The sequence below is a fragment of the Bombina bombina genome, chromosome 2 (genome assembly GCF_027579735.1).
Source record: "Bombina bombina isolate aBomBom1 chromosome 2, aBomBom1.pri, whole genome shotgun sequence".
In the NCBI taxonomy this organism is placed as follows: domain Eukaryota; kingdom Metazoa; phylum Chordata; class Amphibia; order Anura; family Bombinatoridae; genus Bombina; species Bombina bombina.
Window position 1 is genome coordinate 1,418,900,868 of NC_069500.1, and position 22,782 is coordinate 1,418,923,649.

The window sequence follows — 22,782 nt, forward strand, 5'->3', positions numbered from 1 at the left end:
GTGGATGACGTCCTTATGTTATGGGAAGGACCTCTGAAAGTACTTGAGAAGTTCATTATTGATTTGAACAATAATGAAAAAAATATTCTGCTCACATATCAGATTAAAGAAAAAAGTCTCCCATTCCTAGACATACTGATAAGTAAGGAAGGTAACTATAGTCACTGAAAATTATAGGAAGTCAACAGCGACCAATAGTATCCTACAGGCACAAAGCAGTCACCCTGAACATCTAAAAAGAGGGATTCCCTTTGGGCAATTACTTAGATTAAAAAGGAATTGCTCCTCCAAAAATAAATATGTGAAACATGCAAATTTGATGGAAGCAAGATTCTTAGACAGAGGATACTCGAAAAAATGTATCAACAGGGCAACTTCAAAAGTCAATAGACTAGATAGAGATGAAGTACTCTATAAAATTAAAGAGGAACCAATCCAAAAAGAAAGGATAAGATTCATCTCAGGTTACAACTGCCAGTGGAGTACTATTAAATCAATTCTGCAGAAACACTGGCATCTCCTAACCTATGAGGAGAAAATAAAAGACAAAGTAGGGACATTTCCCCTAATGGTAACACGAAAGTCACCTAATTTAAAAGATCACCTAGTAAGAAGCATGTACAGTAAGAGCCCATCTAGTGCAGACTGGCTCAGAAAAGATAGAGGAGTTAAAGGTAACTATCCATGTGGTCAATGTGTGTATTGCCCGTACATGGAGAAAGCTAAGAAATTCTCAGCAGGCAATAGTAAAAATTATGATGTTAAATATTTTTTTAATTGCAATTCTGTTGGGGTAGTCTATCTAATACACTGTTCATGCCCAAAATTCTATGTAGGAAAAACAAAAAGATTCCTAAAAGATAGGATTCAAGAACACAGAGACGACATCTCACATAACAGAGACACTACAATAGCAAGACACTTCACTCAGTTTCACCAATCAAATGCTTCACACTTGAAAATAATGGCAATAGATAAGGGAATAGTACCCTAAACCTCGCCCCATGACGTAATGAATGGAGGCGGGGTTTAGGGTACTAAAAAGAGCACCTGTACCCGAGTAATTTAGCCCTGAGGAAGCCCCAATATGTTTGGAGCGACAAGGGGTGAAACATACGTTGGCAAGCTCCCAAAGAAGTCACACTGACTGACCCTAACAAGCAGTCCCCAAGTAAGATTGCACCATTTCAGCAAGCACCGCGATCAAGGAGTATCAGTTTACCTGCATGAGTCGGTTCCTGATTGGAAACAAGATACAGCTGACAACCTCAAAGTTGGTAAAGGCAAAGGAGGAGTGAGCAGCGACTTCCAAGTGTCCTGGAAGTATCCCTGAAAAATAGGGAGGTAAGACACCACAGATCGAAAACAAAAAGCGAAAAGCTGACCGGAGTAAAAGTGGAAGTCTGAAAGTTACCCCGGATGCAGTGCACGGCCTGGTTCTGTGCATATCTGTTTCTAATTGGTTGCCTTGGATGGTATACAGCCCAGGAGAGGTGAGGAGACGCTGAGCTAAGCGTGGCTGCTAAGACACGAATCTGCAAAAGGTTTGACAACAGTGATCCGTTATTTTGGAGCATGAAAGCCCATATCGGTAGGGAGAGCAATACCGAATGGCGGACACTGCCGTGGAAATGGTAAAGTGAACTTTAACTTTTTTCTCGTAACTCTGATGAACTGGTGCATACAAACAATGGTGCAATATTATTATATGGAATTATGACTATGCTAGCTAACAGTGGCTTAGGATGTGTACCCAGTCCAGTCTGTGAGTGCGGTCCATTCCTGTGTTTTGTATTTACATAGGGGAGGTTACAAAAGCCTGTGTCACCCTGGGAGGTTCCCAGTTGGTTTGTTTGGAAGTATGCATTGTGTGGGTGCTAGTTAGGGTCCCAGGAAGGGGGAGACCTTGTCGTGGTCCTGGGCTTGATCCTTTGGCGCCAAATGTAACTGACTTCCCCCAGTTTTGCTTTTAAACATTGCTGTGAATCTGCTAGTGAGTGCTGGGTTTTTTGTGTTTTGTATTAATGTTTGTAATGCTCCCCTGCGGACCTGACAGCCAGGTTGCTCGGGGGTTAACTGCCTGGGTTGCTGTGAACTTTGCAGCTGTCTGTCAGTGTTCAGGGCTGTGGAGTTAACAGTGGCTTAGGATGTGTACCCAGTCCAGTCTGTGAGTGCGGTCCATTCCTGTGTTTTGTATTTACATAGGGGAGGTTACAAAAGCCTGTGTCACCCTGGGAGGTTCCCAGTTGGTTTGTTTGGAAGTATGCATTGTGTGGGTGCTGGTTATGGTCCCAGGAAGGGGGAGACTTTGTCGTGGTCCTGATCCTTTGGCGCCAAATGTAACTGACTTCCCCCAGTTTTGCTTTTAAACATTGCTGTGAATCTGCTAGTGAGTGCTGGGTTTTTTGTGTTTATATATATATACACACGTCATGCAGTACGATAAGCAAAGTACAAATTATATATATATATATATATATATATATATATATATATATATATATATATATATATATATATATATATATATATATATATACACACATATATATATATATATACATATACATACATTATATATATATATATATATATATATATATATATATATATATATATATATATATATACATATATACATACATACACACGTCATGCAGTACGATAAGCAAAGTACCAATATATATATATATATAAACACACGTCTTCATGGGTTAAAGGGACATGAAACCAAAAATGTTTCTTTCATGATTCAGATAAACAATACAATTTTAAACAACTTTTAAATTTACTTCTTTTTTCTAATTTGCTTCATTCTCTTGGTTTCCTTTGATGAATAGCATACTCAGATGGGCTCGGGAGCAGCATTGCACTGCAGGAAGCTAGGTGCCAATTGGTGGCTACATATATATGCCTCTTCTTATTGGCTCACTGGATGTGTTCATCTATTGCCCAATAGTACATTGCTGCATCTCCAACAGATGATACAAAGAGAATGAAGCCAATTTGATAGCGTAAATTGGAATGTTGTTTAATTGTATGTTCTGTTTAAATCAGTTAAGAAACATTTTGAGTTTCATGTCCCTTTAACTCCAGTTTCCTAAAAAATATCAGTTTATAAACGACCCTTTAATTTCCATTGAGGTGGTAAAAACATTTATTTCCATTAAAGTCTTGTTTTATGTTACCATCAGTTTCCAAACTTCACCACCTCAATGGAGAATAGGCCGAAATTTGCTCAAATATTTGCCTGTCACTGCCCAATATATAGTTGCCTCTAGCAAGTCGTCTGCTAGCTGCCGTCTTCGTTAGATTGTGTGATCCTGGTCCTGGAAGCGTGACCTTATTCCTGCAACTTTCTGCGACAATGAAGTCATTAGCACTTTGACCTGAATTCAATGCACAATTTTGTAAATGTATATAATTATATATATATATATATATATATATATATATATATATATATATATATATATATATATATATATATATATATATATATATATATATATATATATATATATATTAATAGATAGATATACAGACAGACAGACAGATATACAGACAAACAGATAGATGACAGACAGACAGACAGATATACAGACAAACAGATAGATGACAGACAGACAGACAGATATACAGACAAACAGATAGATGACAGATATACAGACAGACAGATATACAGACAGACAGATATACAGACAGACAGACAGATATACAGACAGACAGATATACAGACAGACAGATATACAGACAGACAGATATACAGACAGACAGATATACAGAAAAACAGATATACAGACAGACAGACAGACAGACAGAGACAGACAGACAGACAGATATACAGAAAAACAGATAGATATACAGACAGACAGATATACAGACAGACAGATATACAGACAGACAGATATACAGACAGACAGATATACAGACAGACAGATATACAGATAGATATACAGAAAAACAGATAGATATACAGAAAAACAGATAGATATACAGACAGACAGATAGATATACAGACAGACAGACAGATAGATATACAGACAGACAGACAGACAGACAGATATACAGACAGACAGACAGATATACAGACAGACAGACAGACAGATATACAGACAGACAGATATACAGACAGACAGATATACAGACAGACAGATATACAGACAGACGGATAGATATACAGACAGACGGATAGATATACAGACAGACGGATAGATATACAGACAGACGGATAGATATACAGACAGACGGATAGATATACAGACAGACGGATAGATATACAGACAGACGGATAGATATACAGACAGACGGATAGATATACAGACAGACGGATAGATATACAGACAGACAGACAGACAGATATACAGACAGACAGACAGACAGATATACAGACAGACAGACAGATAGATATACAGACAGACAGACAGATAGATATACAGACAGACAGACAGATAGATATACAGACAGACAGACAGATAGATATACAGACAGATAGATATACAGACAGACAGACAGATAGATATACAGACAGACAGACAGATAGATATACAGACAGACAGATATACAGACAGACAGATATACAGACAGACAGATATACAGACAGACAGATATACAGACAGACAGATATACAGACAGACAGACAGATATACAGACAGACAGACAGACAGATATACAGACAGACAGATATACAGACAGACAGATATACAGACAGACAGATATACAGACAGACAGATATACAGACAGACAGATATACAGACAGACGGATAGATATACAGACAGACGGATAGATATACAGACAGACGGATAGATATACAGACAGACGGATAGATATACAGACAGACGGATAGATATACAGACAGACGGATAGATAGACAGACAGACGGATAGATAGACAGACAGACGGATAGATAGATATACAGACAGACGGATAGATATACAGACAGACGGATAGATATACAGACAGACGGATAGATATACAGACAGACGGATAGATATACAGACAGACGGATAGATATACAGACAGACGGATAGATATACAGACAGACGGATAGATATACAGACAGACGGATAGATATACAGACAGACGGATAGATATACAGACAGACGGATAGATATACAGACAGACGGATAGATATACAGACAGACGGATAGATATACAGACAGACGGATAGATATACAGACAGACGGATAGATATACAGACAGACAGATAGATATACAGACAGACAGATAGATATAAAGACAGACAGATAGATATAAAGACAGACGGATAGATATAAAGACCTCTGTTTACAAACTGTATATCACAGACCTTATTATCGGTACACTTTAGCTTTTATTTCCTGCACAACTATACCCACCTCCCTATAGCTTAACCCAAAACCTCTACGCATTGTGACATTGACTAACTAGGAAATTTTGGTTTCTGATTTTTTTTGCAAAACACCTGACCTGATTTCCTGTATATCCTGACTGTCACTTGTGTTGTAGGAGAAGGGTTGATATTTTATACTGGTTTTGTATTTTGACCTATGGTTAAGGAGCAGCCAGAATTGCACCACATATACAAATATAATCTGTACAATAATGTGGTGTCAGATTACAGTGCAGACACAGATTATATAGTTTATATTACTTTTTACATTGTATCCCAGAATTTTACCTCATATTAAATTTGACCCTGAATTTTCAGCTGCTGGCACTTTCTTATATTGTTTAGGTTAATTTAAAAGGGACGGTCTACTCCAGAATTTGAATGTTTAAAGGGACAGTCAACCATAGAATTGTTATTGTTTTAAAAGATAGATAATCCCTTTATTACTCATTCCCCAGTTTTGCATAACCAACACAGTTATATTAATGTACTTTTTACCTCTGTGATTACCCTGTATCTAGGAACCTTCTTCCAGACCCCAATCACATGACTGTGACTGTTTATTATCTATTGTCTTAAATTTAGCATTGTGTTGTGCTAAATCTTAAATAACCCCCTGTGCCTGAAAACAGTGTTATCTATATGGCCCACGTGTACTTTCTGTCTCTTTGTGTTGAAAAGAGATTTAAAAAGCATGTGATAAGAGGCAGCCCTCAAAGGCTTAGAAATTAACATATGAGCCTACCTATGTTTAGTTTAAACTAAGAATACCAAGAGAAAAAAGCAAATTTGATGATAAAAGTAAATTGGAAAGTCAATTAAAAGTCCTATCTGAATAATGAAAGTTTAATTTATACTTGACTGTCCTTTTAAATAGATAATTCTTTTATTACCAATTCCCCAGTTTTGCACAACCAACACTGTTATATTAATATACTTTTTACCTCTCTGATTACCTTGTATTTGAGCCTCTGCAGGTTGCCCCCTTATTTCAGTTCTTTTGACAGACTTGCATTTTAGCCAATCAGCGCTGACTTATAAATAACTCCACAGGAGTGAGCACAATGTTATCTTTATGGTACACATGCACTAAAACTGTCAAAATGCACTGAGATAAGAGGCGTCTTTCAAGGGCTTACAAATTAGCATATGAAACTTCCTAGATTTATATTTCAACAAAGAATACCAAGAAAACAAATCAAATTTGATGATAAAAGTAAACTGGAAAGTTGTTTAAAATTGCATGCCCTATCTGAATCATGAAAGCTTAATTTTGACTTATTTTGGCAATTAGTTTAAAATGCACTGCAGTAGATTGTAGTGCAAGTGATCTGCTAATCATACATCAGTAGTCTGTGTGCAAATGATTTGCTAAACGTTCATCAGTAGTCTGTGTGCAAGTGATCTGCTAAACATACATCAGTAGTCTGTGTGCAAGTGATCTGCTAAACATACATCAGTAGTCTGTGTGCAAGTGATCTGCTAAACATACATCAGTAGTCTGTGTGCAAGTGATCTGCTAAACATACATCAGTAGTCTGTGTGCAAGTGATCTGCTAAACATACATCAGTAGTCTGTGTGCAAGTGATCTGCTAAACATACATCAGTAGTCTGTGTGCAAGTGATCTGCTAAACATACATCAGTAGTCTGTGTGCAAGTGATCTGCTAAACATACATCAGGAGTCTGTGTGCAAGGGATCTACTAAACATACATCAGGAGTCTGTGTGCAAGGGATCTGCTAAACATACATCAGGAGTCTGTGTGCAAGGGATCTGCTAAACATACATCAGGAGTCTCTGTGCAAGTGATCTGCTAAACATACATCAGGAGTCTCTGTGCAAGTCGTCTGCTAAACATACATCAGTAGTCTCTGTGCAAGTCGTCTGCTAAACATACATCAGTAGTCTCTGTGCAAGAGATCTGCTAAACATACATCAGTAGTCTCTGTGCAAGAGATCTACTAAACATACATCAGTAGTCTGTGTGCAAGAGATCTGCTATACATACATCAGTAGTCTGTGTGCAAGAGATCTGCTATACATACATCAGTAGTCTGTGTGCAAGTGATCTGCTAAACATACATCAGTAGTCTGTGTGCAAGTGATCTGCTAAACATACATCAGTAGTCTGTGTGCAAGTGATTTGCTAAACATTAATCAGTAGTCTCTGTGCAAGTGATCTGCTAAACATACATCAGTAGTCTCTGTGCAAGTGATCTGTTAAACACACATCAGTAGTCTCTGTGCAAGTGATCTGTTAAACATACATCAGTAGTCTCTGTGCAAGTGATTTGCTAAACATTAATCAGTAGTCTCTGTGCAAGTGATCTGCTAAACATACATTAGTAGTCTCTGTGCAAGGGATCTGCTAAACATTAATCAGTAGTCTCTGTGCAAGTGATCTGCTAAACATACATTAGTAGTCTCTGTGCAAGGGATCTGCTAAACATTAATCAGTAGTCTCTGTGCAAGTGATCTGCTAAACATACATCAGTAGTCTCTGTGCAAGGGATCTGCTAAACATTAATCAGTAGTCTCTGTGCAAGTGATCTGCTAAACATACATCAGTAGTCTCTGTGCAAGGGATCTGCTAAACATTAATCAGTAGTCTCTGTGCAAGTGATCTGCTAAACATACATCAGTAGTCTGTGTGCAAGAGATCTGCTATACATACATCAGTAGTCTGTGTGCAAGAGATCTGCTATACATACATCAGTAGTCTGTGTGCAAGTGATCTGCTAAACATACATCAGTAGTCTGTGTGCAAGTGATTTGCTAAACATTAATCAGTAGTCTCTGTGCAAGTGATCTGCTAAACATACATCAGTAGTCTCTGTGCAAGTGATCTGTTAAACACACATCAGTAGTCTCTGTGCAAGTGATCTGTTAAACATACATCAGTAGTCTCTGTGCAAGTGATTTGCTAAACATTAATCAGTAGTCTCTGTGCAAGTGATCTGCTAAACATACATTAGTAGTCTCTGTGCAAGGGATCTGCTAAACATTAATCAGTAGTCTCTGTGCAAGTGATCTGCTAAACATACATTAGTAGTCTCTGTGCAAGGGATCTGCTAAACATTAATCAGTAGTCTCTGTGCAAGTGATCTGCTAAACATACATTAGTAGTCTCTGTGCAAGGGATCTGCTAAACATACATCAGTAGTCTCTATGCAAGTGATTTGCTACACGTTCATCAGTACTTGCTGCACACTATATGTTTTGTAAGTGAACACAGTAGGGGGAATTGTACATCAGAAAAACTGAGAATTCAACAGGTGATCATAAGCTTAATATCAATACAGGATCTACTGAGGGAGAACCTTATTAGTATTATAATTCTTGACTTTGTTTTTAAATCCCCATTCTCCTTCCTGTAGCTTTCTCCTTGCTCTGCACTGCGCTACATCAGAGCAACTGGTGCCTACAAGATTTGGGGGTCTTAAGGTAATAAATAGGGGAATATAGGACTCCAAGACTCTCTATAAACTTTACTTGCTCACAGTCTAATAGTAATCATAATAAGCTTATGGGACCATTTGCAAATAATATCTTATCACAATTCCTGTCAAAACTTTACAAAGAAGCATTTTACTTGTAATTAAATCTGATATGTTCTGCTGTGCATCATAGTTCTGTTAACATTAACGTAAAACACCATAGAAAGTGTCAGCATAATAATGATATTACTCTCAGGTCATTTGTAACTGTCACACATTGTCACACTCATGCCTTCCTGCTCTAATTCTCTGTAGCACCCTCAGGACGGTATTGGGGACAGCACAGTGGGCACAACAATAAAGAGATCAGTGAGCTTTAGTGAACCAACTGCAGATAATAACATTGTAGAGCAGGGGTGTCAAACTTGCGGCCCGTGGGCCTCATGCGGCCCTCAACCTAATTTTGTGCGGCCCACGCCACCTCCATGAAAAATATTAATTATAATATGCTTATTACTTAAAGAGCGAGTGCACTTACTGTTAGGGATGCACATACATTAAAACATACGTTATTAACCTCTTAAGGACATATGACAGAATTTTTCCGTCATAAAACAATTGAGCAAACTGAAAGCTGTGTCCTTAAAGGGTTAAAAAGAAAAAGACAGATAAGTGAATAATGATTTCTTCAACACATGCAGTTCATTACTATGGTAGCACTGATTTCCCACATCATTTCTGTCCATTCCTTTCCATCATTTTCTCTTTAACTAAAATCACATACTTTATATATATTTCTATGTATTTATTTTACATTATGTACAACAGGTATGTCTATCACTATTATAAACAGTGGGTCGCACGTGGAGCGTGTGTCTCACCTTCTTAAAAGCATTAGAGCACATTTCCTCAAGCCAGAGTAAGTTAATTAGGTGTTACAGAACACAATCTTTTGAAATGTATACAGTTATAGCAAATGCCACTGCACTATTTAGCAATGACAAGATATGTAGGTAGTGTGCGGCCCATGTGAGTTGTACTTGTATGGAAAATGGCCCGCGACTAAAATGAGTTTGACACCCCTGTTGTAGAGGCTATGACCCCCTGATCTCTGCTGTACAGACTTATGTTACTATAAAGATAATTATGTTTCACTGCAGACACAGCTACATTGTACAAACAATTACAAGGAATAGACACTGTGTATAGACAGAATACTTACACTACCCATGTGTTTGTAAGAGAACCTCTGCAGATCCTGAACACACTAGTACTGGTTTTATTATCTGCAGCTCAGAGCAATAAGGATTCCCACAATGCTTCACTTCAATGCAACCAATGTCATTCATGTGTGTTTGTAAGAGAACTCCTGCAGATCCTGAACACACTAGTACTGGTTTTATTATCTGCAGCACAGAGCAATGAGTGAGCATTCCCACAATGCTTCACTTCAATGCAACCAATGTCATCCCTGTGTGGATCCTCCCCTTCTCCTCATACACAGCAGGGATTTCCCCTCTCACTCCCTTTAAGGGATATGACACTGATATGTTTTTTATGATAGAGACAGAGCATACAATTATTATTTTTTCATTTTACTTCTATTATCAAATTTGCTTTGTTCTCATGGTATTCTTTGTTGAAGAGATTGCCTAGGTAGGTAATGTGCAGATATCTGCATAACTATATGGCAGCTTTAAGCACTAAATAGCAACAGTCTTGCCAAACTGCTGATATATACTGCTTCACACACATGCACACTCCTGAGCCAGCTTTTCCACTAAGGTTACCAAGAAAACAGAGTAAATATGGTGAGAAATGTAAATTGAAAAAAATATATATTTTCAAATAGAACTCTATCAAAATCATCAAAGAGAAACAATTGTATTTCATGTATATTGTAATCTTTTAGAAAGGCTAATCAAATGATATACACAATCTACTTATGATTTCATATATGCTACAGTATTGGAGTGTTAGAAATGTGTATAGCTTTTTCTCTCTCCCTGGTTAGTATGGAAGCTTAGTTTGCATATGATGAGCAGCTCTTTCCTGTTCAGTTCTAACATACATTATTAACAATTTTAATAATATCTACCAGGATGTGTCAATACTGCAAACCAACGGCTAGATTACGAGTTTTGTCGGTAAAAACCTGCGGTGCTAACGCTGCTTTTTTTCCCAGCGCACCCTTAAAGGGACAGTCTAGGCCAAAATAAACTTTCATGATTCAGATAGAGCATGTAATTTTAAACAATTTTCCAATTTACTTTTATCTCCAATTTTGCTTTGTTCTCTTGGTATTCTTAGTTGAAATCTTAACCTAGGAGGTTCATATGCTAATTTCTTAGACCTTGAAGCCCACCTCTTTCAGATTGCATTTCAACAGTTTTTCACCACTAGAGGGTGTTAGTTCACATATTTCATATAGATAACACTGTGCTTGTGCACGTGAAGTAATCTGGGAGCAGGCACGGATTGGCTAGACTGCAAGTCTGTCAAAAGAACTGAAAAAAGGGGCAGTTTGCAGAGGCTTAGATACAAGATAATCACAGAGGTTAAAAGTATATTATTATAAATGTGTTAGTTATGCAAAACTGTGAAATGGGTAATAAAGGGATTATCTATCTTTTAAAACAATAAAAATTCTGGTGTAGACTGTCCCTTTAAGACAACGCTGGTATTACAAGTTGTCTGAATGGCTGCGTTAGCCTCAGAAAAGTGAGCGTTGAGCCAAATTAGCTCCACTTCAACTCTCAATACTAGCTTTGCCTACGGTAGCGGTAGGGTTGCCACCTCAGCCATGTTTTCCAGGACACTTATGAGTTACACATACTGCAGTGTATGCAGGGAGGAGCATGTATTGTGTTTCTGGACAGCACTATACATACTCCTCCCTGCACACCCTGCAGCATGTGTAACTTATAAGTGTTCTGTATTTAAGGGACGGGTGGCAACCCTAGGTAGCGGTAAGCTGGAAAAATGTGCTCGTGCACGATATCCCCATAGGATACAATGGGGCTGAGCTGGCTGAAAAAAAACACCTGCAAAAAAGCAGCGTTCAGCTCCTAACGCAGCCCCATTGTTTCCTATGGGGAAACACTCTCTAAGTCTACACCTAACACCCTAACATGAACCCCGAGTTTAAACCCCCCTAACCTTACACTTAATAACCTCTAATCTGCCGTCCCCAACATCGTCGCCACCTGCATTATATTATTAACCCCTAATCTGCCACTCCTGGTATCGCTGACACCTGCATTATACTATTAACCCCTAATCTGCCGATCCGGACACCGCCGCAACCTACATTATAGTTATGAACCCCTAATCTGCTGTCTCTAACATCGCCGACACCTATATTATATTTATTAACCCCTAATCTGTCCCCCCAACATCTCCGCTACCTTACCTACAATTATTAACCCCTAATCTGCCGACCGGACCTCGCCGCTACTCTAATAAATTTATTAACCCCTAAACCGCCGCACTCCTGCCTCGCAAACACTATAATAAATTTTATTAACCCCTAATCTGCCCTCCCTAACATCGCCGCCACCTAACTACAATTATTAACCCCTAATCTCCCGCCCCCAACGTCGCTGCTACTATAATAAAGTTATTAACCCCTAAACCTAAGTCTAACCCTAACACCCCCCTAAGTTAAATATAATTTAAATAAAACAAACTAAAATTACTATAATTAAATAAATTAATCCTATTTAAAACTAAATACTTACCTATAAAATAAACCCTAATATAGCTACAATATAACTAATACTTACATTGCAGCTATTTTAGGATTTATATTTATTTTACAGGCAACTTTGTATTTATTTTAACTAGGTACAATAGCTATTAAATAGTTATTAACTATTGAATAGCTACCTAGTTAAAATAATTACAAAATTACCTGTAAAATAAATCCTAACCTAAGTTACAAAGACACCTAACACTACACTATCAATAAATTAATTAAAGAAATTAACTACAATTATCTAAACTAAAATACAATTAAATAAACTAAATTATAATACATAAAAAGCAAACACTAAATTACAAAAAATAAAAAAATATTATAAGAATTTTAATCTAATTACACCTAATCTAAGCCCCCTAATAAAATAAAAAAGCCCCTAAATAATTAAATTCCCTACCCTAAACTAAATTACAAAGTAATCAGCTCTTTTACCAGCCCTTAAAAGGGCTTTTTGCGGGGCATTGCCCCAAAGTAATCAGCTCTTTTACCTGTAAAAAAAAATACAATCCCCCCAACATTACAACCCATCACCCACACACCCCTACTCTAAAACCCACCCAATCCCCCCTTAAAAAACCTAACACTACCCCATTGAAGATCACCCTACCTTGAGCCGTCTTCAGCCAGCCAACCACCGATGGGACAGAAGAGGCCATTCGGACTGGCAGAAGTCTTCATCCTGTCCGGGAGAAGAGGACATCCGGACCGGCAGACATCTTCATCCAGGCGGCATCATCTATCTTCATCCTTCTGGAGCGGAGCCATCTTCTATCCAGCCGACGCAGAGCCATCCTCTTCTTCCGACGGACTAACGACGAATGAAGGTTCCTTTAAATGACGTCATCGAAGATGGCGTCCCTCGAATTCCGAAGGGCTGATAGGATTCTATAAGCCAATCGGAATTAATTAAGTAAAATTAATTAAGTAAAATCTGATTGGTTTATTTAATCAGCCAATCGGATTGAAGTTCAATCCGATTGGCTGATTGGATGATCCAAAATAATTGACCTTGCATTCTATTGGCTGATCCAATCAGCCAATCGGATTGAACTTCAATCCGATTGGCTGATTAAATAAACCAATCAGATTTTTCCTACCTTAATTCCGATTGGCTGATAGAATCCTATCAGCCAATCAGAATTTGAGGGACGCCATCTTGGATGACGTCATTTAAAGGAACCTTCATTCGTCGTCAGTCTGTCGGAAGAAGAGGATGGCTCTGAGTCGGCTTGATAGAAGTAGTGCTACAGATACTACCTAGGTATATCTATAACACACAATATTATACATTAGCAAGAGCACTAGATAACAGCACTATTACCTGTCATGTAGTGCTACAGATACTACCTAGGTATCTCTATAACACACAATATTATACATTAGCAAGAGCACTAGATAACAGCACTATTACCTGTCATGTAGTGCTCCAGATGGTACCTAGGTATCTCTATAACACACACTATTATACATTAGCAAGAGCACTAGATAACAGCACTATTACCTGTCATGTAGTGCTACAGATACTACTTAGGTATCTCTATAACACACAATATTATACATTAGCAAGAGCACTAGATAACAGCACTATTACCTGTCATGTAGTGCTACAGATACTACCTAGGTATCTCTATAACACACAATATTATACATTAGCAAGAGCACTAGATAACAGCACTATTACCTGTCATGTAGTGCTACAGATACTACTTAGGTATCTCTATAAGACACAATATTATACATTAGCAAGAGCACTAGATAACAGCACTATTGCCTGTCTTGTAGTGCTACAGATACTACCTAGGTATCTCTATAACTGTGATAAACCGGTTGTAAACCGTTTTATAGATTGTGTTAAAATAGAGGAATTGTTGCTCTTGAGAATACTAAACAGGAAATCAACCTTAATAATAACCAGTTTAGTTCAAAATTGAGGCTGTTGCTATTTGAATAAATCAACACTTAGTTATGATCTATGCAACCTTACTGCGATGATCACAAAGAATGTGTTAAAATGAGCAAAGTAGGTAGAAACAAAGATCAAGTTAATGATTAAGTATATATAGCATCAATCCTGCATATAATCTTTAATGACTCCCATTGAATCTTCGGCCGTCTTCACGCACTCACACAAACACAGCATAAAATATGTACATGTCCATTCATACTAGATACGAGTACTAGATAACAGCACTATTACCTGTAATGTAGTGCTACAGATACTACCTAGGTATCTCTATAACACACAATATTATACATTAGCAAGAGCACTAGATAACAGCACTCTTACCTGTCATGTAGTGCTACAGATACTACCTAGGTATCTCTATAACACAATATTATACTTTAGCAAGAGCACTAGATAACAGCACTATTACCTGTCATGTAGTGCTACAGATACTACCTAGGTATCTCTATAACACAATATTATACATTAGCAAGAGCACTAGATAACAGCACTATTACCTGTCATGTAGTGCTACAGATACTACCTAGGTATCTCTATAACACACAATATTATACATTAGCAAGATCACTAGATAACAGCACTATTACCTGTCATGTAGTGCTACAGATACTACCTAGGTATCTCTATAACACACAATATTATACATTAGCAAGAGCACTAGATAACAGCACTCTTACCTGTCATGTAGTGCTACAGATACTACCTAGGTATCTCTATAACACAATATTATACTTTAGCAAGAGCACTAGATAACAGCACTATTACCTGTCATGTAGTGCTACAGATACTACCTAGGTATCTCTATAACACACAATATTATATATTAGCTAGAGCACTAGATAACAGCACTATTACCTGTCATGTAGTGCTACAGATACTACCTACGTATCTCTATAACATAATATTATACATTAGCAAGAGCACTAGATAACAGCACTATTACCTGTCATGTAGTGCTACAGATACTACCTATGTATCTCTATAACACACAATATTATACATTAGCAAGAGCACTAGATAACAGCACTATTACCTGTCATGTAGTGCTACAGATACTACCTAGGTATATCTATAACACACAATATTATATATTAGCAAGAGCACTAGATACAGCACTTTTACCTGTCATGTAGTGCTACAGATGCCTACCTAGGTATCTCTATAACACACAATATTATACATTAGCAAGAGCACTAGATAACAGCACTATTACCTGTCATGTAGTGCTACAGATACTCCCTAGGTATCTCTATAACACACAATATTATACATTAGCAAGAGCACTAGATAACAGCACTATTACCTGTCATGTAGTGCTACAGATGCTACCTAGGTATTTCTATAACACAATATTATACATTAGCAAGAGCACTAGATAACATCACTATTACCTGTCATGCAGTGCTACAGAAACTACCTAGGTATCTCTATAACACAATATTATACATTAGCAAGAGCACTAGATAACAGCACTATTACCTGTCATGTAGTGCTACAGATAATACCTAGGTATCTCTATAACACACAATATTATACATTAGCAAGAGCACTAGATAACAGCACTATTACCTGTCATGTAGTGCTACAGATACTACCTAGGTATCTCTATAACATACAATATTATACATTAGCAAGAGCACTAGACAACAGCACTATTACCTGTCATGTAGTGCTACAGATACTACCTAGAAATCTCTATAACACACAATATTATACATTAGCAAGAGCACTAGATAACAGCACTATTACCTGTCATGTAGTGCTACAGATGGTACCTAGGTATCTCTATAACACACAATATTATACATTAGCAAATGCACTAGATAACAGCACTATTACCTGTCATGTAGTGCTACAGATACCAGCTAGGTATCTCTATAACACACAATATTATACATTAGCAAGAGCACTAGATAACAGCAATATTACCTGTCATGTAGTGCTACAGATACTACCTAGGTATCTCTATAACACACAATATTTTACATTAGCAAGGGCACTAGATAACAGCACTATTACCTGTCATGTAGTGCTACAGATACTACCTAGGTATCTCTATAACCTACAATATTATACATTAGCAAGAGCACTAGATAACAACACTATTACCTGTCATGTAGTTCTACAGATACTACCTAGGTATCTCTATAACACACAATATTATACAGACAAGAGCACTAGATAACAGCACTATTACCTGCCATGTAGTGCTACAGATACTACCTAGGTATCTCTATAACACAATATTATACATTAGCAAGAACACTAGATAACAGCTCTATTACCTGTCATGTAGTGCTACAGATACTACCTAGGTATCTCTATAACACACAATATTATACATTAGCAAGAGCACTAGATAACAACACTATTACCTGTCATGTAGTGCTACAGACACTACCTAGGTATCTCTATAACACATAATATTATACATTAGCAAGATCACTAGATAACAGCACTATTACCTGTCATGTAGTGCTACAGATACTACCTAGGTATCTCTATAACACACAATATTATACATTAGCAAGAGCACTAGATAACAGCACTATTACCTGTCATGTAGTGCTACAGATACTACCTAGGTATCTCTATAACACATAATATTATACATTAGCAAGGGCACTAGATAACAGCACTATTACCTGTCATGTAGTGCTACAGATACTACCTAGGTATCTCTATAACACACAATATTATACATTAGCAAGAGCACTAGATAATAGCACTATTACCTGTCATGTAGTGCTACAGATACTACCTAGAAATCTCTATAACACACAATATTATACATTAGCAAGAGCACTAGATAACAGCTCTATTACCTGTCATGTAGTGCTACAGATACTACCTAGGTATCTCTATAACACACAATATTATACATTAGCAAGAGCACTAGATAATAGCACTATTACCTGTCATGTAGTGCTCCAGATGGTACCTAGGTATCTCTATAACACACACTATTATACATTAGCAAGAGCACTAGATGACAGCACTATTACCTGTCATGTAGTGCTACAGATACTACCTAGGTATCTCTATAACACACAATATTATACATTAGCAAGAGCAATAGATAACAGCACTATTACCTGTCATGTAGTGCTACAGATATTACCTAGGTATCTCTATAACACATAATATTATACATTAGCAAGGACACTAGATAACAGCACTATTACCTGTCATGTAGTGCTACAGATACTACCTAGGTATCTCTATAACACACAATATTATACATTAGCAAGAGCACTAGATAACAGCACTATTACCTGTCATGTAGTGCTACAGATACTACCTAGGTATCTCTATAACACACAATATTATACATTAGCAAGAGCACTAGATAACAGCACTATTACCTGTCATGTAGTGCTACAGATACTACCTAGGTATCTCTATAACACACAATATTATACATTAGCAAGAGCACTAGATAACAGCACTATTACCTGTCATGTAGTGCTACAGATACTACCTAGGTATCTCTATAACACACAATATTATACATTAGCAAGAGCACTAGATAACAGCACTATTACCTGTCATGTAGTGCTACAGATACTACCTAGGTATCTCTATAACACAATATTATACATTAGCAAGAGCACTAGATAACAGCACTATTACCTGTCTTGTAGTGCTACAGATACTATCTAGGTATCTCTATAACACACAATACTATACATTAGCAAGAGCACTAGATAACAGCACTATTACCTGTCATGTAGTGCTACAGATACTACCTAGGTATCTCTATAACACAATATTATACATTAGCAAGAGCACTAGATAACAGCACTATTACCTGTCATGTAGTGCTACAGATACTACCTAGGTATCTCTATAACACAATATTATACATTAGCAAGAGCACTAGATAACAGCACTATTGCCTGTCTTGTAGTGCTACAGATACTACCTAGGTATCTCTATAACACACAATATTATACATTAGCAAGAGCACTAGATAACAGCACTATTGCCTGTCTTGTAGTGCTACAGATACTACCTAGGTATCTCTATAACACACAATATTATACATTAGCAAGAGCACTAGATAACAGCACTATTACCTGTCATGTAGTGCTACAGATACTACCTAGGTATCTCTATAACACACAATATTATACATTAGCAAGAGCACAAGATAACAGCACTATTACCTGTCATGTAGTGCTACAGATACTACCTAGGTATCTCTATAACACAATATTATACATTAGCAAGAGCACTAGATAACAGCACTATTACCTGTCATGTAGTGCTACAGATACTACCTAGGTATCTCTATAACACAATATTATACATTAGCAAGAGCACTAGATAACAGCACTATTACCTGTCATGTAGTGCTACAGATACTACCTAGGTATCTCTATAACACACAATATTATACATTAGCAAGAGCACTAGATAACAGCACTATTACCTGTCATGTAGTGCTACAGATACTACCTAGGTATCTCTATAACACACAATATTATACATTAGCAAGAGCACTAGATAACAGCACTATTACCTGTCATGTAGTGATACAGATATTACCTAGGTATCTCTATAACACACAATATTATACATTAGCAAGAGCACTAGATAACAGCACTTTTACCTGTCATGTAGTGCTACAGATACTACCTAGGTATCTCTATAACACACAATATTATACATTAGAAAAAGCACTAGATAACAGCACTATTGCCTGTCTTGTAGTGCTACAGATACTACCTAGGTATCTCTATAACACACAATATTATACATTAGAAAAAGCACTAGATAACAGCACTATTGCCTGTCATGTAGTGCTACAGATACTACCTAGGTATCTCTATAACACACAATATTATACATTAGAAAAAGCACTAGATAACAGCACTATTGCCTGTCTTGTAGTGCTACAGATACTACCTAGGTATCTCTATAACACACAATATTATACATTAGAAAAAGCACTAGATAACAGCACTATTACCTGTCATGTAGTGCTACAGATACTACTTAGGTATCTCTATAACACACAATATTATACATTAGCAAGAGCACTAGATAACAGCAACATTAACTGTCATGTAGTACTATAGATACTACCTAGGTATCTCTATAACACACACTATTATACATTAGCAAGAGCACTAGATAACAGCACTATTACATGTCATGTAGTGCTACAGATACTACCTAGGTATCTCTATAACATACAATATTATACATTAGCAAGAGCACTAGATAACAGCACTATTACATGTCATGTAGTGCTACAGATACTACCTAGGTATCTCTATAACACACAATATTATACATTAGCAAGAGCACTAGATAACAGCACTATTACCTGTCATGTAGTGCTACAGATACTACCTAGGTATCTCTATAACACACAATATTATACATTAGCAAGAGCACTAGATAACAGCACTATTACCTGTCATGTAGTGCTACAGATACTACCTAGGTATCTCTATAACACAATATTATACATTAGCAAGAGCACTAGATAACAGCACTATTACCTGTCTTGTAGTGCTACAGATACTATCTAGGTATCTCTATAACACACAATACTATACATTAGCAAGAGCACTAGATAACAGCACTATTACCTGTCATGTAGTGCTACAGATACTACCTAGGTATCTCTATAACACAATATTATACATTAGCAAGAGCACTAGATAACAGCACTATTACCTGTCATGTAGTGCTACAGATACTACCTAGGTATCTCTATAACACAATATTATACATTAGCAAGAGCACTAGATAACAGCACTATTGCCTGTCTTGTAGTGCTACAGATACTACCTAGGTATCTCTATAACACACAATATTATACATTAGCAAGAGCACTAGATAACAGCACTATTGCCTGTCTTGTAGTGCTACAGATACTACCTAGGTATCTCTATAACACACAATATTATACATTAGCAAGAGCACTAGATAACAGCACTATTACCTGTCATGTAGTGCTACAGATACTACCTAGGTATCTCTATAACACACAATATTATACATTAGCAAGAGCACAAGATAACAGCACTATTACCTGTCATGTAGTGCTACAGATACTACCTAGGTATCTCTATAACACAATATTATACATTAGCAAGAGCACTAGATAACAGCACTATTACCTGTCATGTAGTGCTACAGATACTACCTAGGTATCTCTATAACACAATATTATACATTAGCAAGAGCACTAGATAACAGCACTATTACCTGTCATGTAGTGCTACAGATACTACCTAGGTATCTCTATAACACACAATATTATACATTAGCAAGAGCACTAGATAACAGCACTATTACCTGTCATGTAGTGCTACAGATACTACCTAGGTATCTCTATAACACACAATATTATACATTAGCAAGAGCACTAGATAACAGCACTATTACCTGTCATGTAGTGATACAGATATTACCTAGGTATCTCTATAACACACAATATTATACATTAGCAAGAGCACTAGATAACAGCACTTTTACCTGTCATGTAGTGCTACAGATACTACCTAGGTATCTCTATAACACACAATATTATACATTAGAAAAAGCACTAGATAACAGCACTATTGCCTGTCTTGTAGTGCTACAGATACTACCTAGGTATCTCTATAACACACAATATTATACATTAGAAAAAGCACTAGATAACAGCACTATTGCCTGTCATGTAGTGCTACAGATACTACCTAGGTATCTCTATAACACACAATATTATACATTAGAAAAAGCACTAGATAACAGCACTATTGCCTGTCTTGTAGTGCTACAGATACTACCTAGGTATCTCTATAACACACAATATTATACATTAGAAAAAGCACTAGATAACAGCACTATTACCTGTCATGTAGTGCTACAGATACTACTTAGGTATCTCTATAACACACAATATTATACATTAGCAAGAGCACTAGATAACAGCAACATTAACTGTCATGTAGTACTATAGATACTACCTAGGTATCTCTATAACACACACTATTATACATTAGCAAGAGCACTAGATAACAGCACTATTACATGTCATGTAGTGCTACAGATACTACCTAGGTATCTCTATAACATACAATATTATACATTAGCAAGAGCACTAGATAACAGCACTATTACATGTCATGTAGTGCTACAGATACTACCTAGGTATCTCTATAACACACAATATTATACATTAGAAAAAGCACTAGATAACAGCACTATTACCTGTCATGTAGTGCTACAGATACTACCTAGGTATCTCTATAACACACAATATTATACATTAGCAAGAGCACTAGGTAACAGCACTATTGCCTGTCTTGTAGTGCTACAGATACTACCTAGGTATCTCTATAACTGTGATAAACCGGTTGTAAACCGTTTTATAGATTGTGTTAAAAGAGAGGAATTTTTCTCTTGAGAATACTAAACAGGACCAGTTTAGTTCAAAATTGAGGCTGTTGCTATTTGAATAAATCAACACTTAGTTATGATCTATGCAACCTTACTGCGATGATCACAAAGAATGTTAAAATGAGCAAAGTAGGTAGAAACAAAGATCAAGTTAATGATTAAGTATATATAGCATCAATCCTGCATATAATCTTTAATGACTCCCATTGAATCTTCGGCCGTCTTCACGCACTCACACAAACACAGCATAAAATATGTACATGTCCATTCATACTAGATACGAGTACTAGATAACAGCACTATTACCTGTAATGTAGTGCTACAGATACTACCTAGGTATCTCTATAACACACAATATTATACATTAGCAAGAGCACTAGATAACAGCACTATTACCTGTCATGTAGTGCTACAGATACTACCTAGGTATCTCTATAACACAATATTATACATTAGCAAGAGCACTAGATAACAGCACTATTACCTGTCATGTAGTGCTACAGATACTACCTAGGTATCTCTATAACACACAATATTATACATTAGCAAGAGCACTAGATAACAGCACTATTACCTGTCATGTAGTGCTACAGATACTACCTAGGTATCTCTATAACACACAATATTATACATTAGCAAGAGCACAAGATAACAGCACTATTACCTGTCATGTAGTGCTACAGATACTACCTAGGTATCTCTATAACACACAATATTATACATTAGCAAGAGCACTACATAACAGCACTATTACCTGTCATGTAGTGTTACAGATGCTACCTAGGTATCTCTATAACACATAATATTATACATTAGCAAGAGCACTAGATAACAGCACTAT